Source organism: Psammomys obesus, unplaced genomic scaffold, assembly GCF_907164565.1.
Source record: "Psammomys obesus unplaced genomic scaffold, mPsaObe1.curated_primary_1811, whole genome shotgun sequence".
Lineage (NCBI taxonomy): Eukaryota > Metazoa > Chordata > Mammalia > Rodentia > Muridae > Psammomys > Psammomys obesus.
Window position 1 is genome coordinate 37135943 of NW_026596040.1, and position 7471 is coordinate 37143413.

The 7471-nt window shown below is 42.8% G+C and overlaps 1 pseudogene; it reads right to left on the reverse strand.

Moving 5' to 3' along the window:
- Nucleotides 1-5190: 5190 nt before the first annotated feature.
- On the reverse strand, nucleotides 5191-5561 carry LOC129688154 (60S ribosomal protein L22-like; annotated as a pseudogene).
- Nucleotides 5562-7471: the final 1910 nt, after the last annotated feature.

A 7471-nucleotide genomic window follows, 5' to 3' on the forward strand; every position in this document is an offset into this window, starting at 1 on the left:
ACAGGCATCTGATAAGAGGACAGGAAAAGGCCAGTAGCTTCCCCACCCCCCAAAAGTGGGATACAATTGGATATGAGCCATGTTCCTGGGCTCAGATTACCCATCCTAATTTATCATCATCATCCTATATTCTTATATAAGTAGTAATACAGATCATGCCAGCCAATTAATCAACCTGTAATTAGGAACTGACACCAACATTTACTACCATCAGGCATAATTTATATGATTACAGATGATTAAATAAAATGTAATTGAGTGAGCAGGCAATTTGTTAAGCACATCTAGACAGAGCCATATCACCTAAGGCTGGAAGTGCCAGGGTCCCCTCCAACAGCAGGTCAGGAGGTTGGTCCTGGGGGAAATGGGGATGATGCTGACTCTCTCGGGGGCCTGAGTGGGAGCAGTGGAGGGGAGCTAACCCTCAAGGACCTTGGGGCACATAAGTACTCAGATTTTTTCCTACATGAGGCCCCCTGTATTTTCAGAACGCCTCAGAAGACAAAAAAGGAGGAGGAAGAAGGGTCATTTGAATGACATGCCCTGGAGCAAAGCTGGACGTACTGTTCTCACTAGAATTATGCCTACTGTTTGAGAGAAGGACCCCTACCCACCCAACAGCATCCATCTAGAAACATTTCTCACTGTGAAGGAAGACTTTGCTAAACATAAAACTGATGCCCAGCAGGAAATGCCCTCTGTCCTACGCGGGTACTTCCCAGAGACACCAGAGGCCAAAATCTGCCGGGACTGTGCTCTCAAGCGTCTCTCTGAAGGTTCTCTCCCTCCACCTTCATTCTGGCAATAAACTGCTAAAAGTTGATTTTGCCTAACTTTACCATAGCCCTGAGCAGTGTCCTGAGTACAGCAATATTTGGACTGCTAGAGTTAGCAAATGCAAGGACATGATCCCCAGTTTAATTTCAACTTAGACAACAAAGAGGTTTAGAACACATTTGTCCATACTGCTCATTCCAAGGAGAAACAGCAGATCTCCTACCTTTTCTGGCCGACCTTGCTCATCCACTGAAATTCAAAGCATGTTTTCTTTATTTCTATCCAAGAGCCTGTGTCTCCCCACCGATGCCAGTGCCAGCTGTTCAGGAATGTGTCCCAGCATTTAGAGCAATGTTCAGTCACTGCATGTCTTGCAATTCCCCCGCATACAGGGATGGAATCTCTCAAGTCCCGGCTGAGTCTCACTCGGCTTTATGACTTTACCACCTACCCCCGCACCAGGCACACAGGGCTCAGTAAGTGCCTCCCAAACAGATTAGGAGGCCTTAATATTTACCCAGGCTCACATCGCTGCTCAAGTATGATGGGTCCCGGATTCAGTCTTGTTCATTAGCTCTGTGCATTCTGCTTCTTGATACAGAATGGGTGGTCTCTGCCCATAAAAGAACTTAGAACCCACCGGAAGAAGCAATGGGACCACATAGAGGGGAAGAAGAAAAGATAGCAATAACAGGTGCCTGTCGCATTGCACAACAGGGCATCAGAGCAGAAAGACTGAATTTGACTGGGACTAGTGAGAAAATTAGGAAACTTGATCTCACACTATACACAGAAATAATTTTAGATGGATTCTAAAATTAATATTAAAGCCTAAAAAAATAAAGTGTGCCTAAGAAAGCACAGAAGAACGTCCTTATAGCTTATGGTCAGGTGGCAGGTAGTAGCTTCTTACACGGGGCACAAAAAGCAATAGTGATTTTTAAAAAAATACTTGACAAGTCAGAACTTATAAAAGCTAGGAATTTAAAAAAAAAAAAACAAGATCAAACAAACAAACAAACAAGCTGGATGTCCCTCAACAGAAGAATAGATAGAGAAGATGTGGAATATTACTCGGCTGTTAAAAAAAATGACATCATGAAATTTCCAAACAAATGGATGGAACTAGAAAAAATCATCCGGAGTGAGGTAGCCAGACACAGAAAGATAAAGATGGTATGTATTTGCTTATAAGTGGATTTTAGCTGATAGGTAAACGATAACCATGCTTCAATCCACAGACACAGGGAAGTTAGGTGAACAGGACGGAATCCAGGAGGGAGTGCATGCATCTCTCTGGGAGGGGAAGCAGATTTTACACGTGCACTGGGAGTGGGTGGAGACTAGAGCTGCGTATGGGGTAAATCAGGTTGGAGAGAGATAGGGTGGGGGCAGAGTGCAGGTGGGGATGGCTGGGATGCGGAGGGGGTGTGAAAACCTAGTGCAGTGGAAACTTGCTAAAATGTAGGAAGGTGATCCTAAGGAAGACTAATGATGGGGGATATGGAGTCTCCAGTGGCCATCTCTTGCCACCAAATAGGTTTCCAGTGGTAGGACTAAGTCACGTCCAATTGAGTTCTTGACCAAGGGGGTCCCAAGCAATCCAGGCTGATGCTAAGACAAAGGATTGCTCTCTGTAAACTGACAGTGGGGCCCCATTGCCAAGGACAACACCCACATAAACCATTGAACATGGTGAAGTCAAGCTGGTGCCTACATGGAGTTTTCACCCTTACATTCTAGTCCTTTGATACAGAAAGGTGCCCTTCAGGCTACCAAAAGAGAAATGTGGACACCAACCCGGCCACAAAACCTTTGACCTACAATTTGTCTTGTCTTCAAAATATGCTAGGGCAATGGAGCCACAAAACTTGCTGGAGTAACCAACAAATGTCTGATTTGACTTAAGGCCCATTCCATGAGAAGGAACCCGTACCCAACACTACTTGGATAACCAAGAACCAAAGACTAGATAGCCCAGACTAGATAGCCCAGGGTAAAACCAAACACTACACATCTAAAAAATAAGTATCAATAACTCCTAATGATATTCTGATATGCTCATAGATCAGTGCTTTATCCAGGTATCAGAGAAGCTTCCTCTGGCAACAGATAAGAGATGCAGAGACCTACAGCCAGACAGAACACAGAGAGAAAGTCTAAATGGGAGATCTCCATCAAATCCCTCCCTTGAAGCTCAGGGAATTCCTCAGAAGAGGGGGCAGAAAGATTGTAAGAGCTGGAGGGGATGGAGGACACCAGGAGAACAAAGCCCTCTGAATCAACTAAGCAAGGTGCACACATGAGCTCACAGAGACTGAAGCAGAAAGCACAGGGCCCGTGTGCCAGGTATCCTGTGTCTATGCTACAGCTTTTAGCTTAGTGTTTTTGTTGAAATCCTGACTCTGAGAACAACTGAATCTCTGACTCTTGTGCCTGCTCTTGGGATTCTTTTCCTCCTGTTGAGTTGCATGTCCTACTTTGATATGATAGTTTTTGCTTCTTATATTCTTATTATATTCTACTTTGTCATGTTTGTTATCTCTTAGAAGCCTATTCTTTTCTAATGAGAGGCAAAAAAAGGAGTGGATCCAGAGGGGACAGGTGAGGAGGGAGTGGGGAAACTATAATCAGGATATGGTGTATATAAAGAATAAGTTTTTAGAATTACACTTAGACCCTAGAAATTCTATTCCTAGATAGCCTCCCGGGGGAAATGAAAGCATGTTCATAAAAAAGACTCATTTACAAATATCTATATCAGCTTTATTTATAATACACACAACAGTTTCACAAATACCCATGGCAGGATATTCACAATACACACAACAGGTTCACAAACATTCATGGAAGATTTATTCACAGTACATGCAACAGATTCCATGACCCCAATATTATATTGAGAGTAAAAAAGATGCTTTCATAAAATAATGAATTTCTACAAAAGACAAAAGAATCTATGAGAGCCAAATAGCACTCATCCTTGGCGGGGAAGGGAACTGGGCTGTAAGGAAGCAATGACAATCTGTCCTGAGTGCTGTAATCAGAGCACCTGAGGACCACACAAGATGTCATTTAGATGGTGAGGATGATAACTGAGGGTGAACTGAAGATAAGAATATCCCAGGTAGAGGAGCCTCTGCTGTACCCAGCCCTGGGTGGACAAGAGCGACATATTAGCAGCTTCTTACAAAGCAATGCAATGGTTTTCTCTACAAAGCCATGGAGAGAAATTGATAGACAAATGGGCATGTGTTTGTTCTATATTTTCAGAGAGAGAATAGTAAGAAATGAGGTTAAAGTGATGGGATAAATAGATAGAGAATTACAGAGGGCTTTTGATACTATGGAAAGGAACTTTAAAAGAATTTAGAAAAAGAAATAGTTTTAAACAGGACAGTGATTGTAGAGTAACAAGGTAGACTTTTGACATTCTGCTTGGAAATGAAGAATGAATTCAAGGAGGAGACATCAGGCAATAAGAGCTAGGAGACAAATGGAGTAAAGGAGAGATGAGTGTTGCCTGGTAACAAGCATAGCATTTGGGACACTTTCAGGAGATGTGTGGGAGATAGAATTACTGACTGATTAGAGAGAGGTAGAGAAACAAATAACATCTACAATAAAAGGATGAGAAATTATAAAACAAGCAAAAATAAAATCTTTTATAACTCAACAGCGAAACAAAACCAACAAAATAGACCTCATCTCAAAATGAGCAAAAGACTTGAGTCGACAGTTCTCTGGGGAACACCAATGTTACACGTGATTAGCAGCGGGGAGATATGAGCTACATTCCTCTGCTAAGGGCTGAGGTAGCCAGGCACCTGTTGAACAGAGGCAGTTGTCCTCAGACCAGGACAGTAAGGCTCGAGGGTTTTGTTCAAGACAAGGTGGTCCACTCTCATCCCAGCTTATTCTGTAGGAGGATTGACTGGGCTTTCCCTCCTTCCTTGTCTCTCTTAATGTCTGCTTCCTCAATCTTCCTAACATTTCTATGAATTTCTAATAAATCCTCTTCTGTTCAAATATTGCAGGTTTATTTTGCTTTAAACTGGGTAGAGAGCTAAGCATTGTGGCTCATGCCTGCAATCTTTGCACTTAGGAGGCAGAAAGATCAGGAGTTGAAGGCCAGCCAGGGATGCATGAGTTCCTGTCTGAATCAGAGAGGATTAGCTGGGGAGATGGCCGAGAGAGTAAGCATGGCCGAGAGAGGAACCCAAAATAAAACCTAGGTTGTGATTTCTGGAAGATGATGACAAATACTCAAGGCTGTCCTCTGACCTATACACACATACACACACACACAATCTTATACACACACATATGCAAAAGTAAACATTTACTTTTATTTTCTTGTTGTTCCTAAATTTTATTTATGAATTAATACAAAACATTCCAGACCAATGTGTCTTAATCCTCGTCCTCCTCCTCTTCATCCTGGTTAATCTGGAAGTAACGCAATTCATAACTCTCTTTGCTGTTGGCGACAACAAGCAACCAGTCTCAAAGATTGTTCTTCTTCAAATATTTTTTTGGTGAGATATTTCAAAAGGCACCTCAGAGGTGACAGTGGTCTTGCTCTTGCTCCATTTGATGGTCACAACCCCTCCACCAAGATTCCCAGCTTTCCCATTCATCTTGATTCTCTCTTGGAGGAACTGCTCAAAATTGGCAGTGTCCATGATTTCATCTTCTACAGGATGGGTGCAGTCAAGGGTGAACTTCAAAACCTGCTTCTTTTTTTTGCCCCCCTTCGCCACAAGCTTTTTCACTGGTGCCATGGTAGCAGAGGAGGCAGAAAGGGGACAACATATACTTTTAAAAGAAAAGTTCTGTTTAAAACCATTTTGTTGTCCCAGAGTATCTTAACAGATGGTTTTCACCATGCTATTTAAACTGAAATTGTTTGCTGACACGGCAAATAGTCATCTTCAGTGATCTGAAGCCATTCCCTTTCCACCTTGTTAGCCTTGGGCCTATTCATCCAGTCTGTCCTTAGCAGAGAATGGCAGTGAGTCACAGACACAGACCAGGGGCTCTGGAGACAGTTCCCAGTCAACATAGAGTTAAGTGCAGACAAGAGAGCTAGGCTTTCACACATTTTTTACTCTCTCTAAGGAGATGCTTGAGAAATGCAGGCATGCCCCTGCCTTTGAGCATGTGTGATCATGCCTTAATACCAAACCCAGAAGAAAATGGAAGAGAACTGGAATTAAATCTGGCATTTATTTGATAGGGCGTACATCCCGTTTAGATATCCATCCCACACACATGGTTTTTCCAAGATGCCTGCTGTTTTAACCAGGATTCTTGGATGGGTTTCGGCTTAGGCCAACCCTATAGAGAATAATTACTATCAGTGCCAGATGAGTGTTAGAAAATTCTCATTTTCCTCGTTAGACTCATAGTCTAACACTGAAAGGCAAGAGTTGGCCATGACCTTACCCTATATTTGAGCCAATGGCTCCTAAGCAAGATAAGCTGGTAAATAAATGTTATTGGTATGGCTTAAATATGCATACACCTCCAATATGCAGAGCTAAGAACTTTAACCCCAGAGTGGGGAACTAAGAGAAAGAGCCTTTGGGAAAGTAATTGTGTCATGAAGGCTTCTCCCTCATAAGAAAATTAGTGCTCTTCTAAAAGGCATTGAAGGGCACACCTTAGGGCCTCTCATCCTTTGCCCTCCACCGTGTGAGGACACAACATTTGACCTGCACTATAAAAGAGCGGCAACCGGGAGCCATCTTTGTTTATTTTTAATGTGTATGGCTGTTTGCCTGCATCTATGTCTCTGTGCCATGTGCATATCTGGTTTTCAGGAAACCAGAAGAGGACATAGTTCACCTGGAACTGAAATTACAGACATGTGTGAGCCACCTAGTATAGGTGCTAGAAACAAAACCCAGATCTTCTGGAAGAGCAATGAGCCACCTTCCCAGCCCATGCAGAAAGCCATCTTGGAAGTGGAGAGCATAACATTGGTGATGAAAATGTTGGCAGAAATCTGGATTCAAAAGGCCATTCTTTGGGGAAGACCCCTGTGTTCAAATTTTCTGGTTCTGTTGCTCTCCTTGTGGGGTTCCTGTCCTCTCCAGATCTTACTATTTCCCACTTCTTACATAAGATTCTATGCACTCTGCCCAACAGTTGGCCATAAGTCTCAGTGTCTGCTTTGATAGTCTGCAGAGCAGAGCCTTTCAGAGGCCTTCTGTGGCAGGTTCCTAGCTTGTTTCCTGTTTTCTTTTTCTTCTGATGTCCATCCTCTTTGCCTTTTTGGATGGGGATTGAGCATTTTAGTCAGGGTCCTCTCTCTTGATTAGTTTCTTTAGATGTACAGATTTTAGTAGGTTTATCCTATGTTATATGTCTATATGAGTGAGTATATACCATGTGTGTCTTTCTGCTTCTGGGACAGCTCACTCAGGATGATCCTTTCCAGGTCCCACCATTTACCTCCAAATTTCATGATTTCTTTATTTTTCATTGCTGAGTAATATTCCATTGTGTAGATGTACCACAATTTCTGCCTCCATTCTTCAGTTGAGGGGCATCTGGGCTGTTTTCAGCTTCTGGCTATTACAAATAAAGCTGCTACAAACATGGTTGAGCAAATGTCCTTATTGTGTACTTGAGCCTCTTTCGGATATATGCCATGGAGTGGTATGGCTGGATCTTGAGGAAGCACTAT